The 19711-nt window shown below is 36.9% G+C and overlaps 1 long non-coding RNA gene across 5 annotated transcripts in view; it reads left to right on the forward strand.

Annotated features, from left to right (window-relative positions):
- LOC106497088 (uncharacterized) overlaps positions 1-19711 on the forward strand; it is a 197829-nt gene that overhangs the window by 32870 nt on the left and 145248 nt on the right. For all 5 annotated transcript variants that reach the window (XR_010884091.1, XR_010884093.1, XR_010884089.1 and 2 more), the window contains exon 3: positions 18813-18929. This is a non-coding gene — a long non-coding RNA (uncharacterized lncRNA). The remainder of the gene's footprint in view (positions 1-18812; positions 18930-19711) is intronic.

The raw sequence follows: 19711 nt of genomic DNA on the forward strand, positions 1-19711 counted from the left end.
ATGTCTTTGAAAGGCTAGAAACTGATAAAATTTGAGAAGTTGAATTTTATTATCTAAATGAGTGGTAAAAAAACTAGGAAGGATTAGGAAGCAATTGCAGTAATGGTCTAGAGTTGCCTATTTTTGTGTCCTTGTAGCCAGTGCAGTGCTAAGAGTCTACATAGCTTGGTGGAGGATGTGGGTAACTGCCCTCCATGGGTTTTTGCGTGTCTCATAAACTAGCCTTTGAATTTGACTCACTGACTTTCCAGGCAAAATGTGTTACCTGCAGATAAGACAAATCTTAAGATTCTCTTGATGCTTGTTTTCTTCCCAGAATAGTAATAGAATCTGAAACACTCATTTGGCTATATAGTGTTAGTGGCAATAATACTGATAGATGATACTGAGGTGCTCTTCTCTGAGGAAATGTTGTGGAGATATTTGCAAACATAACAAATCCAAAGACAGCCAGTTGCACAGCCAAATAAAAAGTCTATGGAAGCTTATGCATTATTATGAAGACAATGCAGCAGTAAGTTTCTATAGATGAAGTCTTACGTGCAGAACTTACAGGGCCCATGGTAGAGTCTATCTTTTCAGGTCTATCTGGAAAGGAAGATTGAAAGCCTGAGAGCTTTTCTGTGAGTATTTTGTGAAAAAAATGGGAGTCCCTTTACAAACTACAGTAAATGCACTTACGCATGTATACCAATTAGATTTTTCTTTATGGAAATTGGAGAAGTCTGTTGTAGGAAGTGGAGATAAGAGTCTTCCCCCTCACCCCTTTAAAAAGCACATAGTATTGGCTTGTTGCTGCCCTTTCTGAATCAGATGTATAGCTCCCTGTAATTTAATTCTGCTTCCACAGAAATCAATCGTGAATTGTCTTCCCCTTTCCCAGTTACTACTAAAGCATTTTAGTGGTTTGACATAGATCTAATGAGCCCTCCCTAGAAAAACTAACATCAAAGTGGTTTGGTAAAGACTAATTTAATTTTGCTGACTAATATTGTCAGCTTTTTAGTCCCATTAGGAATAGTCATTGAAGCTGAATGAGTGTACTACAGGGAGTTGAGATTGCGTATCAAAATCTTTCTGGCTATAGCTGAACTGGTATTCCTTCATTTCCAAATAAAACCCTAATATCTATGCCTGCATCTAACACTTTACTCACTTTCAGCCTATGTCTAGGGAACTGATATGAGTATTTAACAGATTATATTAAAGAAAGCAGAATTAATCATAGAATTCAAAAATATTACATAATAGAAATGTATTGAAAGAGTAGTCTGGATTTCAGTTGAGGATAAATCTTGCATAATGCAGCTCTATTTTCATTGTTACTTGCTATTATGGTAGTTGTAATTATTTAAAGCTAGCCTTTTATTACTCATGATATATCTTTGCTTTGTGGAGGATCTCCTTTATAGCTGGATGTTTTTAAATGAGTTTTTTTTCTTCAATAAGCATAGTTACATTAGTAACTAAATGCAGTTTGGCTTAAAATATTTTTATCCTACCTCACAGGGAACTGCAAGAAGAAGCTGGCAAATAAAAGAAAATATTTTGTTCTATTAACAAAGCTTATTTTTCTTAAGAGTTTGTAACAACTCTGGAACTTTTTACTATTTACTGCATAAGACTGAATTATTTACAGAAGTCAAGGTTATGTGAAATTACTTAGCAAAATGATACATTTTCAATGCAAAACTTGTTGTTTTTTCATTGGGATGCTTCTGATATTTTATTAGATTAGTGTAACACTTACGTTTTAAGAGTTTTTGCAAATAGTATCTCAAAACAAGGTTTTTCAGGAGCCTGCAAGTGAGCTCACTTACCAAAATGCTTGAGGTGGATACAGCTGATTTTATCTAAATGTAAATTTGATGTAGAACTTCCTGTGTTTCCTATGTAATAGATACGAATGTGTAGTAAAGGCCAGATTAGGAAATTCTCATTCTGTTGAAAGGTTTTTACTCTGTGTATATGTCAGTGATTTTGATAAACTATCCATGGTTTAAAAGGCTACTGAACATAGGAAGAATATTTTTTTAATCTAATCCTAAGTGATATGTACTAAGTTTTAGTAGTGTCTTAAAGAGATTTTTGCATCATTTCAACCATCACCTTGCGTGATGCACCATCATGTCTTGTTTGCATTTATTAAATTCAGAGTTTAACTGTTCTGATACTTTTTATTCTATTTTTTAAAACAATACGTTTATATAACAATATATTGTTAGGTCACTGGAAAAGCAGAACACAGTGTATTAGGATGGATGCCTTTTCAAGGAAAAGAACTAATTTCATAATTCTTGCAGTATATGTTTTGTTGTTGCTGTAATGCCAGGAAAAGAGAAGTTACCACTTGTTACATATCCTGTTGAGCTGTCTTGGCTTTACAGAAACTGAAGCAGAGATGATTTTTCAAGCGTACTCAGTGCAGTGCACTAAGGCTAAAGAAGAACACTGATGTGGAGTTATTTCTAAGAAACATTAGAGTGGCCTTGCTTGTTGGGTTAAAAAGAACAGTAAAGATGGTATGTTTTCTGGGTTAGGAGGTTGAGGCTGTTTGCTAAAATCAGTTTTGGGGTAATAACAAAAGTGCTAGATTAAGTTCCAGTGTCAGAAGGAATGGAAGTGCTGATACTAATTGTATAAGTAGTTTTGCAGGGAGGAAGTACAACAGATGTGCTCAAGAGGGTCTTGGGAAACAGCCAGTGTGTAACATATCATCTAGCTGTTTCTTTGCCTTGCCAGCTGGAAATAAACAATTGCTGTTATTTTAGCCATGTAACTGCAACCTCCTGGCTTAAGCAAGCTTGTGACCTTTTTTAATTTATCATGCCTAGTCAGTAATCATAAGATAAGAGGTATTACTTGAGTTCTATTTAGACCAAATCCAAGCAGTGCATTTCTAGAATATGACAGAAGACATCTAGCAGCTCTCTGATATGCAAATCAAACAACATCCAATAAACACAGAAAAGTAATCAAATATTAGAGCCTTTGTTGAAGAGTCAGGGAAAGATCTTAAAGGCTTTGATAATTTCCTGTAATTATTTTTTTGGATGAGTAAAACAGGACTCTTCATTATTACCATAAGGTATGCTCTATATCAAAATGAAATCTTCTTATGCATGCAGTGGATGCAATATGATGTGATTTGATAGTAAAAGCTGAGATGCATGAGATTAAAGTGCTGCTATCCATTACAAGGTAATTCGTCGCTCTCTCTCACTCTCTTTTTTTGGGGCAATTTCTGAGCCAAAAATAAATGGGTGCTCTCAGACCTTCTGGAAAGGAGGATTTAGGAAATAGTGTATGATAGCTGTTTTGGCTTCAAAGTACAGGAAGTTTTTTGCAAATATTTTTGTCCTACCTAGCTCCCCTTGGAGCTGTTGGCAGTAGCTGTGTGGGATACAAGTTGTACGACTCTGCTGGGAGATAAATACTCAGATGCTAGAGTTTAGCTAACTGAATTTTCTGTTTCTTTATATTGCTATCAGTTCTGTCCTTTGCAATCACTAATGCAACATACTGAATCACAAGAAGAAAGACTGGTGTCCTTTAATGGTTAGATTCCAAATGTGTGAGGGTTTTTGGAAGATGTTATTCCATTGGTTACTTCAGAATAAAGCAGTGCTGTGCTGAACATCACAGTTACTTATTTCACAGTTATTTATTTTAAAAACAGAAGTAATTTAAGTGCATGTGAGCAAGAAATTATATTGACCTTAAAATCACAAGAATGGAACTTTTGGGCCCAAGCTCTAATCTTTCTGTCTGTATGTACAGTAACTTATTAAGGACTGGATGGAGCCTTTCAGCTCTGCTGCAACTTGGAAAGCTTTTCCCCTCCAAGAGGTCTGGAAGTAGGTTGTTCCTCTACAACACAGACTCTCCTTTTCTCCTTGTCCTCTGGAGCTTCCATACTAAGGGTTTCTTTGCTGTGAGGTAAAGGGGATTACTTCCAAAGTGCTGCAAAGTTTATCTTGCATGCTTCGCTATATTTTCTTCTATTCCTCACCACCTCCTCAGCAAACCTAGTCATGCAATTCCTACTCTCCCACTGTGCACTCAGAGCCAGGCAAGCCCTGTGTAGGAGCAGTCAGTACCTTATCATTCTCATAATGCTTGTCTTTACATCTGGAACAGTGAACACAGATCTCAGCATGCTTTTTGCTTGTGCAAGTGTATTAATGAGATCCAACATAAATCAGAGTTGCGATACTGAAGACATGATGCAACTGGTATTTGAACTAGAGGCTTTAGATTGGGGAGCACAAATAATTTGTTTCCTGATACTGTGATTAAAACCATCTAGGAAAGGGGCAGACTTCCATTCAGCTGTTGGAGTTAAGTGTAGAGGAGGATTGCTCAACAAGTATCAACTGCTGACAGAGCTGAGCTGAGAAAGATTGCTCTCTCCTTACCCCTACATGGGAGGAGGAGCTAAGACTTTCAAATTTGGGTCTGCGTAGGCTGGGGGAAGCTTGTTTGGAGCAAGCTGGTTTGGAAACTGTGAATTTTTCTTCTAATAGCTGGCTTGACTTAATATCTTCACCACTATTTGTCTTCTGTATGAGGCTGTTAAAATTGAGCTATATAGACATGCAGTGTAAATGTGGAGCATAACTTTTGTTTGTAAGCTTTTGTGCTCTGTTTGTCTATGCTGCTTCTCCTGGGGCCGGTACATGATCCTGAAAAATTTTTAGTATGTTTAAGCAACTTAAAAATAAGATAAAATTTCAAAAACTCATTCCTTTTGAATATGTTGTAACAAGTATACAAATTCTGAATAGACCATGCTGATTGCAAGAGTTTATGAAGCTTATGTTGTTTGAGTATATAGAGAGAACAAATGTATTACATTTTCTTCATTCATCATGTCTGAATGACTAGTAAATTCAGAGTCCTGAATGCAACTATTTCATAAATACATCTGAGCATTCTAGAAGACTGATCAGAAGTAATTCAAGAAAGGTATTGAATATATGTATGTACATATTTTCATCTTTCCCTTGAGGATGAGAAAGTTTAAAAAAGAAAAATCCACACAAAATTGAAAACCTCACCATCATTCCAGAATGATGTTTTAGAACTATTTGCTTGGTTTTCTGAGTAAAATCGCATACATAACATGCATCAAAAGTGAAGAAGTGGTAGGAACATGTAAGATTCCAAAAGAGACTTGCACTAATCAGCATATTGTTATTCAGCACCTTTTTCAAATTGTTTATCAAAATAAATGGTGGGCTGTTAAAATAAAGGAATTACTAAGAGTAGTCAAAACCAAACCAGCAGAGTTGCCATGTAATAGACTAGTTAATAACATAACAAATCAATTCATCAGTGTTGGTGAATTCAAAGTAATGTGCTTGTTTGAGAGAAGGGAACAACTTTAACAATATGTAGGTTATGTTACATAGTTGTTACAGCTCAGCTCGAGGAGTCGTGCTGGGTAGATCCCTGAAAATGCCAGGTTAGTACACAATGGGGGCCCTAAAATTGAACATGATATCAGGAATTATTAAGAAAGGAAGAGAGGACAGTATGGTGACATTATGAATACCTGGTACATTCGTGTCTTGAACAGTATGCTGGTCTAGCAGTCCCTGAGAGGTGCAGAGAGGGATTTCAGAGGTAGTCAGTGACACAGAATGGCTTTATGTAAAGAAAGATTGATGAATGAAGTTTATTAAGTTAAAAAAATTAAAAGATGAAGGGAAGAGAACAGGCATGTGTTAGACACTTAAACTCTTGAGTGGTGTGGAGAAAAGATTAGGAAGCAACTTCCAGTACAGCAGATAGGGATGTGAAATTAATTCTTGGGCAGTACTTCTCAAAAAAAGCTTTGGAGCTTCTGAGGTTTGTTTTGTTTTTTTTTTTCAAAATGGATAATTAAATTTTGGGATTTACTATTGCACAATGCAATGGAGGACAAAAGTAAGAGTTCAGAAAAGAATTTGGCATGTTTGTGGAGAAGAGAGCAAGCAGTGGGTGTCTAATACCATGGTCATCTGGGGATCAAGAAGTTTCCAAACAGCTGATTTCCAGAAACTAGGATACACAAGAAAACATACCTTGTTTGTTGTACTTTTTTCCAAACATGCTCTTGGTCTTTGTCAAAGAGTAACTGATGAAGATAAATGAATCAGAACAGTGGTATATCTATCTCTTCTTATGTTGAGTCTCAGCTGAGCTATCAGGGTAGGCCTGAATGTCGTCTTTCCATCAGTAAATATGAGACCTAAATCTGCTGGATTTGGATGTGGAGCAAGAAATGACCAGAAAAGTGTGACAGGAAAAAAATAATGCTTATAAGGTTATCGGCATCCTTTCTGCCACCCCCTCCAAGGCTGTCCTTTCTAGATGAAACCTTCTCTCTAGCAGGCTTCAGACATTCTGTGTTCTGCCATCTGTCATAAGTGGTAAAGTTTGGAACAGTGCGTTCCTAGATATATCTTTTTTGGGAACATACTGATGTGTTTATGATATAATTTCAATAAAATGACATCAGTGTACAAAACTTAGTAGGTCTGAGCCAAGCGCTTTTCAAAATTATTTACAAAATATTTGCTGAGTAATTTTGGCAAGTAAATTCTGTGTGACCTGCTTACAAATAAGTCGTTGACAGTACTTGTCATTCAGAATCTGAGCTGTCTAGATTAGACTAAAGCAAATTTCTCCTCTGTGATAGGATAATGCATAACTCTTAGCAATTGCAAACTTTTGGTGGGGGGAGGCAGGGACCAATCAAGAGCTGATCTCTTCTCAAGGGTTTTTTTGAATATGCCTGCTAATCGGCTTACTTATTAGAAGCAAGAACAGAAAGGACATAAAGAATGACAAAGAAAATAATAATATGTTAAGCATTTATTAGTTAAAGTGTGCCAGTTTATCATTGTCCAGAAATGAGTAATAAAGATAGTCTTATCGGGCCATATAGTCTAATTTCTTACCAGTGCAGAATTATACTGTACATTGACAAATAATTTGACCAGTCTAAATTTAAGTCCACTCTACCAGTAGGGGCTCTGTCATTTTTATTGGATAATTATTCTTTAGCCTAATTCAATTCACTGTTTATAATTCCTTTTGCAGCTTTAAAATACTTAGAATTTACAAAAATTTAAGAAACTAAATAACATCTGAAGTAATATCATCATGCTAGATGATGAAGTAATGTATGTGAGTGAAGGTGGTATTTGCAGTTTTGCTTCTGGGTGTCTTCCAAGCGAGTTCTCAAAGGATGACTGTGTGATGTATGGGAGAAATGATAGTAATGTTGCTTGATTGATGCCATTATAAGACTGTTTCTAGCAAATATGCACAGCATTTCCAGACTGTCAGCAGTTAATTCATGGTTGCTCCCCCCCCCCCCCCAACCCCTTTCAAAATGTGGTAGTACTAATGTTAAAAGTAATAATTCATCTTATGGAAGAACACTGAAATAACTGTGGCAATATTTAGCTGTGGAAATATTTCTTATTGCCTTTTTTATTGTCACCTTGAATATAAATACCTATATTATTTCTGAATAAATATAATTATGTAATGGAGTCTTTTGTTGGGGAAAAAAAAACTGATGTTTTTCCTTCTCCTATTCTATATTGTCAGCTTATTTCTGTTGCTGCCCCGCCTCACACTTCTGAAACTACCTTTTCTTCCTATACTGCATGTGCAAGAAAGATTTAGGGAATCTTTGCATTTGAGGCTGACTTGCATGGGAATCTTCTTTAGAGTTCAGAGATGACTACTTGCTGGACCATCAAAAGCCATCAAAACATGGTTCTAGGTGAGCTATGTCAGCTGACTAGGAAGAAATTATACTCCGTATCTTCTGTACATCTCTTCTTGGCTTGTATGTAGACTACTTTCAGTACTGGAACTTGTGGAGATTTGGTGCCTGCTTGTCTCACATGTCAGTTTGGGAAAAAAAATTGTCATTGTGGTCAGGAGATACTAACTGGCATTACAAAAAACAGCATTCTAAGCTACTTCTGTCATAAGGCAGCAAAAAATCCTGGGAGGTGTGTAAGAATTCCCACTTTTGTTGGATAAATATTGTGAAAACTCTAACTGTGGTTCAAACCAATTTGAATCAATGATGTTGGTAAGGACGTTAAATCTGCTATCAACATTAACACCAGCATGGGCAGGAATCTCAACAGGGTAGATGAGAAAATAATGTTCAGAGCATCTTGTTCCAGTCCTTGATTCTGGTTTTCTCAGATCTTATATAAGTACATGTTAAATTGTTGTTAAATGCTGGATAGAGAGATGAACGCTTTGGAAATTCCTTCTTTTCAAGACACCATCATCCTAAATTTTCTGGATACGTTTTGTTTGTCCTGATGGCAGAATTTTGGAGAATGATTGGCTGAATCTGTTACTGAAGACAATGTTCAAGAGAAAATGCTCCTCAATCTTTTGTCTACTGGATTTTATTCATTTCCTTCTATATCTTTTTATTAATATTAATTGCAACTAATAATTATGACCTGTATCTGTATTTCAAGGAATGCATTCCTAAATGTTTCTCAACTATTTCTCTGTATTTGTAATGCACTAAATCTTAAGAATCCTAAATGTAAGTCCTAGTTTTTTTGCTTTGCTCAACTGCATCTTGGGCTGTATCAGTTAGTGAAGCCAGCAGGACCAGGGAGGTGATCCTTCCCCTCTGTTGCTTGTAAGAATACATCTGGAGTACTGCATCCACTTTTGGGCTGCCCAGTACAAGGAGGGTATTGGCATACTGGAGCAAGTCCAGTGGAATGCCATCATGATGCCCAAGGGGCTGGAGGACATGATGTATGAGGAGAGAACTGGGCCTGTTCAACTTGGAGAAGAGACAGCTAAGGGGGACCTTATTGCTGTCTACAACTACCTGATTGGAGGGTGCAGAGAAGGTGGAGCTAGGGTCGTCTTGGAGGTGCGCGGTGATAGGAAGAAAGGCAACAGACAAGTTGGAACATGGGAAAATCTAGTTAGATACTAGGAAAAAGATATTTTCATGAGGGTGGTTAAATATTGGAGCAGGTTCCTCAGAGAGGTTGTAGAATCTCTGCCCTTGGAGAGACAGCCTTGAGCAACCTGATATAATTACACCTGCTTTGAGCAGGTGTTGAACTAGATGACTTCTGGAGGTCCCTTCCAACCTAAATTATGATTTTATGAGTTTATGATTCTAAAAGTTGGCCAGAAAGCTTTAGCTCTAAAACTCCAAAACAATGCTCTACTAACAAAGAAATTTGGGCTGTATTGCAGTTCTTTCTTGGATGGAATGAAGCAGGACAGCTGATAGTATTTTTTCAGCTGAGCATTATCCTGGTCTTAGGGCATCTCAGAGTGCTTAGAGTCATGGGAGAATGGTCAGGATCATGGTGAGTATGCACTATAGTCTGGTACCTCAACACCTTTGGGGCCTTAGCTGAGGTGGATCAGACTAGCCCTCATGGCTGGTCCAAATCATTGTGAAGAAATCACCACCCCATTGCAAATCTCTCCTTTGTTCTACCCTTCTCTTCCATTTATCCAATTCACTGAGGTCACTGTACTTTGAAGACAGATTTATCTTATTAGAGTGAGTTAATATGAGTTGCCTCTTGTTATGTTTAAAAGAGCCTGATTTGTACTACTGATTCTAAACCTGGATAGCCTAAAAATAGATATGGATGACTGGTTGTACTGTAGAAGTATAATGTCAAAACATAATAACTGAGGAAAGGTCAAATAACCTAAAATGTTGACTGCATCTTATAAAACTTCTTGGTGAAACTGATAGCTCTTTCAGTGCAAGCTTAGCTTAGCTTAATGTTCTGTGCTCTAAAATATAAAGATGTTCAAGACAGCGAGCTTATTTAATAGTATGTATTTTTGTGCTAGTTCTGCTAGGGAAGAGACAAATATGGCAGAAATATTCACCAGCCATCTTAGAAAAAAATATTTCACAAATCAGATATATAGCCAATGTCTAAAGTCTCTTAGAAAGATTATCCACAGTAAAACTAATCTCATTAGATTGCTCACAGCTATTGCTAGAAGATAGACTGGGACTTTGAGCAGTATCCATTATATTTTGATAGGTGGCTTAAAAAGGCAAATCAAAGAGAAATCAAAGTAGAATTGAAATACCATATCTTAGTTGCATAAAGCAAAATCAGAATATCAAGAAGAGTTTTGAAACATCTTAATTCTTCTAAACCTTCCTTTAAGTGACTGTCAGCATCTTTGAAAATCCCGGAGTGAGCAAAGAAAACAGAACCTATAAACTAACTGCAGTTCACGTTTATATAAATAGTGTACACATGCTACTTACCCTGAGAGGATGAGTACTTAACCCATATTGCTCTCACAATATTAGTAAGTTGGTCTTGTTGTGCTTTTAAAGATTGCTATGTACTATTAATTACGCGATCCAATAGTAATGGTTTATAAGGTATTATTTGTTTGTTCTCCAGTTGGTATCAAAAAATTGTCTTCAAGAAAAGATTGTCTGGTAATGAGCCAAAACTTTTAGAACATAAATATCTATTTATTTATTGTTTTTTAACACCAAACTTTCTCTAGTAATACACTGTATCAGTAGAGGCTCAAAGGAAAGTTGGGGGGTTTTTTGCACAGTTCAAAGACTGTGGAAAACTATCCATTGATGAAAGGTAAATGAAAACAATGTTTCAGAAAATGACCTGTATTTTGTGGAGAGAGAAATAACCTGGGAGAGGTTAGAGGTTACTACTAACCTGGGAGACTTGAAAGTAAGTTTGTTTTAAAATGGCCTGTGCATAGCATTTGCTTAAGCATAGAATTTTCCTTTGATTGCTTAATTTTGCAAGAATTTCTTTAGCTACCCTAGCTCCTGCTCTTAATAGCCAGCAGTGTTATTTTATCAGAGGTTGGGACTGTTACGTTAGTATCCTGTGACAGTATTTATCTTTAAAAGATGAAGTACATTGTTAGCTGAAAATATTGCTTAGCAGTTTCTCTCAAAGGACAGATTTTGCTTCAAGTTATTATACATTTTTAAGAAAGTTAAGTAAAAGTTAAGAACTAGCAAAGAGAATAAATTTTTCTAGCTACACTTTCATATTTTTTTATTTTTTATTATTATTTATACTCCATGAATATTCCAATGCAAGTAAAGCCAGCGTATGAGCATATGGATGGGAAAGATGTTAGAAGAAAGAAGATTTTATACACTGTTTCCTGGTTATAAGTATTCAAAAGGCAATGTTTTTGCATAGAAGAGATGTTAATGAAGATTTTAAAACTAACCAGAATTATAAGCAAAAATTAACAGGGGAGCAAAAATCAGATGAAAAACAATTCCTGACAGTCTTTTTTGTCCAAATAACACAAAAGTTTGAAAATGTGATCAGGATGTCTGGCATAATGTTTTTCAACAGTACTGTTGACAGAAGACAAAGTGTCAGTCAGAAGTGTTTATTTACTGTCCAAATCCTTTGAAAAAATAAAAAAATCAAAAACAGATGACGTTTTGTCTTGAAATGCTAGAAGTTCACTTTGGCCATGTTGGTGTTTAACTCATTTTATCGTATCAGCCACTCTCTAGCTGGGTCAGAACCTTTCTTTTGATGTTTCTGGCATCTGATGCAGAGCCGTGCAATTCCCGTAATGCCCAGCGTGTGCTCCACAGGGAAGAGGGAGCTGTGGGAAGTGTCCCCTGCCCTAGTCGACAGAGGAGAAGGGAAGCCTGGGGGAGCTAAACCATTCCTGCCATGATGTACTGTAAGGCATTTCAAATTAGTGGTATTCCAGATTTTTAGAACTCCCAAACGAAATATTCTATGTGAATAAAATATTAGTCACTTCCTATATCCCATCTTATAGTCATTGTTAGTAAGTGCTAGAACTGCTATGACTAAAACCATGTAAAATGAACCCATTTTTTGGCTTTAAAAGTCTCAAGACTTTAAAGCCATGTTTGAGACATGAGTTAATCAAGACAACCTGTGTTTTTTCCAGCTGTAGGAAAGCATGTTACAGTGTCTCTGAAACCCCTGTCTACTTCTGCATCCCCACAAGCTCCTTCAGTCCTCTGATGCCAGCTCTGTGGAGCAGGTTGCCTTGTGGGGGTTCGTGGGGCTTGTCAGAGATGGGCGAGAGCTGGAAGCTGGACATTAACTTGTCCCTGCTCGATGCAGTGGCCCCTGCCATTGCAGGCTCAAGAAAGGGTAACTTGCACAGATGCAGGATACCCACCATCGTGAGGAGTACCAGCTCCCAACTCTAAACAGAAATGAGGCATGTGCGTTAAGATGATCTTTCTAGGGAGTAAAAAAAAATACATTTTGTTCCAGTATAAGGTTGCTACAGCATTGACTTTTGTCATCCGTTGCATTCTGCAGCCCTTGCTAGGCACCTGTGCACTTTGAACGCTTTCTTCTTATATGCTAATTAAAGAAAGAAAAGAAAACGTGTAGAAATTGGCCTTGCTTTGAGCAGGGGATTGATTTAGATGAACTCTAAAGGTCCCTTTCAAACTTAAAATTGTTCTATGATTTTTACTGTTGGCTGGAAACACTCACTGGGAGAAATGCTGGCTGTAAGGATCTGTGCACCCTCAGGCTTTCAATAGCATTCTACTGACCTTTTATATACTTATTGAAAGGCATCTATCAGTAAGCAAAAGATACTTACCAGGGTGTTTTACCTAATAATACAAATCACTTTTTTTTAGAATTCTAAAGCCAGTTCAAGATAAAATCAAGCCAGTTCTGCCACAGACCATCCTCTAAGATTATTAGCTTGCTTAATCTGAGGTTTTTAGACAAAACTCTGCAGTTCTGTGTCTACCTGTGAGCTTCCAGAGGAAGCTACAAGTGAATGATCATACATTTCAGCAGCCAGATAGATTTAAAAGTTTTTTTTTTTTTTTTTTTTTTTTAAGTGTTTATTGTGTCATTTGTTTAGAGGTAGAAACAGATACATTGCTTTCTGTATTAGTCTACAATGCACTGTTTTCATTTCTCTGCCACTACTGGACCAGGAATTTTAAAGAAGTGAAGTCTAGGAGGGCTCAGGAGTTATCAGGAGTTGCATCTGCAGGATGAACTGAACTCATATGCTACCATTGATATGTAGTTTGCTATTTATTTCTTATCCTCTGTACAATCTCTAGAAGTCCTTATTATTGATGGAGAGTCCTGTAGCAAATATCAGACTAACAAGTTAATATTTACATTCCTTTCCATGTAGTTGAAAATTCTTGGCTTAAAATACTAATATTGTGATATTGACTGCCTTTTATCCCACAGTGCTAGTTCATATATTATCAAACAGCCCACACTTTAAAATTATACAAGAATGCAGTATATTTTCTTATGTTATTTTGGACTCAACAGTCCACTTTACACAACAGTTTTAACATTTTTTTTTAAAATCGTGCTTCTCTCTGGGAGATTGATATACAAAAACAGAAAATATATTATAAGCAATATCACAGGTTTTATACTAGATATGAAGCAGCCTAGCTCTGTAGGCAAGAAAGAATGCAGGTAAAATAACTTATTTTTTCATTGGTTAGTTATTTCCTGTGTTAGCAATTCTGCTGGGCTGCATTGAAAGTCAAGGAAAATCCTTCAGGTATAAGCTTGGAGAAGCAACTCCTCTCTCAGGGAAAGAGACTTAATTGGTATCTAACTTGGTTCAAAAGAAGGAAAGAGAAATTAAGACCAGTGACGTACTGACTGCACATATCCTTACTGCATGACACTGGAATGTGCAGGTTTCCATTAAGGCATTCATACATCATTGAATTAGAAAACAGTCCGTTTCATTTCTGAACGTGTATAGAGTGATTCAGGAAAAGGGAGGAATTTGTGAAATAAATTTAGGATTATATGATGACATATTTCTTGTTCTGAAAACTATGCCTTTTGACTTATGGGATTCTAATATTTTTGCTGGAACTCATTTTGCCTTCTCCTAGAAAATTCTGAACAGTGTGCTAAATCAGATTAAAGAGCTGCATTAAATGATAAGTGATAATGTTAAAAATATTTTCTATTTCTGAACAGCGGTGAAACCACTGTATCAACTCTTTTGATACTTTGTGTTGCAATTCATGGCACAACAGATATCCGTACACATGAGCAAGAGAAGGCTGAAATGCGTCCAGCCTGAGAACGCTGCCTCGGACATTTAGTTAACTTAGTGGATGGGGCTAGCCTAGCTGGGGAGAACAGGAATAAGCAGGCAAGTAATCTCCTCGCAGCCTCTGAGAGGGTCATGGGATTTGGGGCTTGTGAGCCTCCGCTCCATTGCTTAGGGCTAGAGACCAGGAATACCAGAGTGGGGTGTCCTTTGAGGAAGAGTGATGTGGGATATCACTTGAAAACAATTTCTGCTGTGCTGTGCCTTGATAGCAAGAAAGTAGGGGAACCTGGACCTCTGGGACCAGCCAGGCTTCTGTAAAGCCTGAGGCTGGCTGTAAGAAAACATGTGCAGTAATCTAATTGTTCAACAGATATTTGCTGGTACCATATGTTTTCAGCTACTGTTTCATATACTTTGTTGTCATTGTACACCACAGGAGTTCTGTGCAGATACTAGATTAAATACTGTGTTTGTTAGATTTCTCTTTTTCATTTCATGCAAGAGTGTTTTCTGATACAGTAGGGAGTGACCATACCAACTCAGCGAGAAACAGACACTTAGCTAAACTAGTAGGCTTGTAGTAAAAAACTTTTGGTGCTGTCCATCTCCAAAATATCCTCTTCATTTGAGGATCTTAAAACAATTTTCATGTGTCAGCTGACATAAGTAACGTGAAGATTTATGGGGCACTGGGTTCTAACCTTCATTCTATGGAATAGTAAGTAGTGTTAAATATGATGATTACAATTACAAAAATGCTTGCCATGTGCTTTATGCACCTCTCTTGCATTGCTTCTTGTGTATAATCAAACAGTATTAAGGAAAGGTTTAAAAAAAAAAGGCAGCTGTAGTAATAATTAAAACAAATCTGTAGGTAGCTGTTAATGTTTTTCAGTGGTTCTAATAAAGTATTGTTATTTGGTAATGTTCTTACAGAAGTTAGGGTTTCTGGTTTGGATGGGTTGTCGTTCCATCTCTAATCATACATGTGTTATCTTGCCCTAGGAGGGCAAGTACATACATCATAAAACCAATTGCCAGCTGTACACCCAAATTGAAACAGTTTGTTTTTTACTGTAAATGATAAATATTTTAGATTTTTCAGCCTCTAATTTTTGGTAAACCTTAAATTTACAGGAAGCAAACTTTCAAAGAAAATTACATTTATTCTAGAGTAACAGCTAGTTTTTCCCTAACCTTTGCTCCACTGTGTTCCTTTTTTGTAATTTTCTCAAAATATAGACAGGAAGTATCAAAGTCAACTCAATATGCAGTCCTTTTGAGAATTATAAATGCAGCTATCTGCTTGTCTAATAGAACTGCTTTTTCCTGTTGGCAAGCATCCGTTTCCACGGGTATCTTTTTGGTGCTGGAGGACACCTGCTTGTTTTCCAGGGGACAGCATCCACCACGAGTGTCATTTACCGGCATATCATTGAGCCCTCTTGCCATGAGAGTGGAGCAAAACGGGGTTGCTCTGTGGTGTTGCTGAAGTATTGTCTGCTGCGAACCCTCCTCAGAAGAACTGTTGCTGGTTGCTTAGAGGAGAAAGCGATCAACAATCTGCCTATTACTCTGCCACTTCATCCACCAACTTCAACGTGTGGGACTTTGTCTCTGGGAGCCCTGTGTCTGCACCATAGCTCACACATGAAATGTTTGGTGTGTTACACCATTAGGCTTAAAAATGGAAGCTTCTTGGTTCCTTCCCACTCCCACCCTGGCTCCACTCGCTCAAGCAAAGGGCGCTTGCTCTGTCCTTAGTTAAATAACTGTGGCTCCACCTCAGCCAGATCCTTCCCTGGTTGCCTAGCTTGCCTTGAATGCCTTAAATTGTCTGTTTATCAGTTTAATTCTAGTAAGAGCTTTTTAAGAAAGGACTCTTCTTTTGCTCTGGTGTCTTAATTTTCATGGTCCTGCAGCTTACCTTTATTTGAAGGCTGGGTCTTATGTTGTCTCTCTTCAACTGTCTTTATACTATAAGTTTTCTAGCCAATTTAAACTAAAATTTTAAATGTTAAGTCTTGAATCTGAGAGTTTACTGTAAATCGAAGAACCTAGCTTGTTAGATTCTGAATGTTTTGGACTTGGATAAGCTGGTTTAAAGAAAATTGATAAGTGGGTTGAGCTTCCCTCTTGTGGCTACACTGTGTAACTAGATGTATTTTATAAAACATCTGAGTTTAATCCTGAAAATTTTCTCATAGATAAAGATTCCCTTGTGACCTCCCTCAAGTTACAATTGCTTGGGTTCTGCTGGGTTTGAAGGCCCTGACTGCAGGTCTGTTATAGGCGTTTCCTATAACTTAAAGTTACAGCACAAAATTAAAAAAAAAAAAATCAGAAAAAATAAGACTGTTTAAGGGCAACAATGGACAACAAATAGTAATAAGTGGAAAACTACTGTCTCCTGCTGCCACTTGGAAAAAATCCCACTTATGTTGCTGAGACATTTGGTTTCAGAGTTCCTCTCAGTTGACTCTGTGGTAGGTCTCCCTCACTTAAGAAGGCAATTTGGTATGGCAAATAGACTCAACAGTTTCTGTATTGGTTAATAGCTTCTGCCTGTAATTTGCCCAGTTTCATATTTGCTCTTAAGTTAGGTGTTGTGTTTGTGGTGTGTTTTTTTTTTTTTTTTAATGCACCTTAATTGAGCTGTTTTATTAACTGCTTATAATAGTCACAAAAATGATATTTTTGGACATATCTCTACAGGAGATATGCCTTCTGTCATTTGTCAGGTTCCTAGGACAGTTCAGTGTCTTTTAAAAAAATTTACCTGTATTTGGAGGAAACTTCAGAGAATTCAGCTCATGGCTTGAGCTGAGGTATGCGCTGAGGTCTGCCATTGGGTGGGCTGCATGCACAAATGTGACACCCATTCTCAGTGAGGGAAACGAGCAGCGGGCACTGCTTGTTGCAGAAGCAGAGCTGGGAGAAGGTTAGACTGTATCCCATCCTGTGCCCTGGCAGAAGGTAACATTATGTGCTCTTCTCTATTTACATGTTTTTGGTCCCTCATTTCTAGTACATGAGGAGTAACGAGTCCCCCAGAGTTACTGTGCCCCTTCCACTGGCTGTGTGGCCAAGGTGTTGGTGCCAGTCCATTTGCCACCACATCTGGTTGTGCTGGCACACTGAGAGTGTATACTGAACTGAGTTGAGACATTTTCTAATTACTTTCATTGTAGAATGACAGCTTGCCTTAAAAAGATGATGGGACAAGACAGTAATTTTGTCACTGCAAATGCAGTGATAAAACACGCTGTTCCTTTTGCGACTGTCTTGCTAATGATTGGATTAAACTGATAGTTGTATTGGCATTACCTTGCAGTGTTCTGTCTGTATTTTCTGGCAGGCCTCGTTTTAAATCTCCACTATAAACATTTTTGGCAGAGTCCTGTTTTTCACTGTAAGCAAATATTGTGCTGAACACAAGGAGGTACTGATCCCCAGTCAGGAGCTTTACTTGTATTTAAGAGTGAATATTAATAAAGACGGTATCAAGGAAGCATTTGAATGGCTATTAGTGAAGGTGACCTATGGGAAAATACTGTCATCTGTTAGGGAGTGGACTGTTGACAGTGGAATGACTGACATCCTGAGCAGTTCATAACTAGAAACTACTTCTTAGATTTTGTGTGTATGGAAATTAGGTGGTAGTATAGAAGATAAGGCAGTAAATCTAATTTGACACTCTCTTTTTACTATTGACTTAGGTGTTGTGTTGTTAACCTTGCAAGACCTTATGTAACTTCTTACTATTGTCATTTTGCTATTGTCTAGAGTTGTTTAAGTCTTTGTGGTAACAAGAGATTCTACTACCCTAGCTGAAAGGAGCTCGTTGTTAGTTTTCAGCAGATAGTACAGTGATTAGAAAGCTTTACATGAAGCTTTAGCAGCCCTCCCTGCTATATCATATCTGATGATGTGAGCAGGAACAGGCTGCATGCATTTGGAGGGTGTACTGTTATGCACAATTAATAAGATATTTTGAGAGAATTGAAAAATCCAACTGACTTAGCTGTAACCATGAATCCCAACTGAAGGTTAAGAGCATTTTTTGTGCAATGGGGAAATTGCCTCAATAAGATAATTGTTGTCCCACAAGATAATTTGTTGTATTGCATAATAAACTTTAGATGGAAGTTGAAGAACTGTAATTGCTTAACCTGTAGGGAAAAATGTATATTTAAGAAGTCTGTCAGAACTAGGGTATATAGTAATCTCAAAATCATAAGAACAGGGAGTTGAAAGTAAAACTTTATTTAGTTTGGGCCAAATATAATAAGCAAATCATCATAATATGTCATGCAATAAAAAAGACTGAAAAATGTGTCAGTGACAATTTTTTGTAGAAAAATAGCTACAGTATGTAGGTCATTTTTAAAAGTAAATAAATGAAAAGAAGAAAAATAATTAGAAACTGGGATTTTGGAGATAAAATGTTTTTCTTTGGATTATTCTACACCATTCTCTTCCCTAGCACTTCACTGTACCATTTAAGTTAATCAGTAGGAAAATGGGCATATGATCTTAATTGATCGGTAAGCAGTTGTAATTTACTGGTTAGTGTATGAGGCTTGACCCCTTGGGAGTATTGCTGATGATTTATTCATGAACCAAAGATAGTCAGTCTTATAGCGTGAACTATTTTTATCTTTTTGAAAGTGCATTTGAGGTAAAACATTTCTCTCAGTTCACAGGATCTTTAAAAACACAGTGCTGCCTGAAAGGAGAGACAAAATTGGAATCATGGTGTGGATTCTGAGGACAGAACTTGCTGTGACAACTCCTCAGATAAGCTTTGTGTTTTTTTCTTGGTAAGATTTTGATCCCATCTTCTGAAATACTGCTAATTATATTAGCTTGGAATTTAATTTTTAACGTTTTCTTTTTCTGAAACACTTTTAACATTTATTTAAAGTAAATACTTAGCATATATTACTAAATCAATGAATTTTCTCATTTAATAGTTAATATTTTTATAGCAAGGAGCATAATGTCAGCTGTCAATATTTAATGTTGACACATTTATTATGTTAATATTTTGATTTTCCTGATTCCATTGTGATTTCATCTGAAAGGCCTGTATAACATTTCAGTCTTTGAAGGATGAAGAGACTAAGGATGATATTTTAGGGTAAAGTAATAAGTAAAGTGTTGGTAATTGTTTGTCATGACAAGTGGATGAGAGAAAGCATTTCTAATGATACTTCATTTCAAGACTGTTTAATACTGTGAAGAAGAGGTGCATATGAGTGTGAACATCATAAAAATTCATGCTTCTTCTGTTGCTTTCTGGGAAGATGTAATGTGTTTCTGTAAGTGGCATTACATCCCTCTCAGGAATTATGCTCTTTCTTTCTGATGTACCAGAGTGCGTGACGTAAAGCCAAGGGCAGGGATAAACTGGTAAGGTCCTCTATCACATCCCTTTGCTTTGGTAGGAGATAAAAAAAAAAAAAAGTCCCTCTGCAAGCTGTGGCTTTAGGGCAAACTGAAAGATCCATATTCTCTCCTATCACCTCAGCTGTTGTAGCATCAGGGTGAACTTTTTATTATATTTTTAGGTTATTTGGTTTTATGAAACATAATCATGGTA

The sequence above is a fragment of the Apteryx mantelli genome, chromosome 4, assembly GCF_036417845.1.
Source record: "Apteryx mantelli isolate bAptMan1 chromosome 4, bAptMan1.hap1, whole genome shotgun sequence".
NCBI classification, from domain to species: Eukaryota; Metazoa; Chordata; class Aves; order Apterygiformes; family Apterygidae; genus Apteryx; species Apteryx mantelli.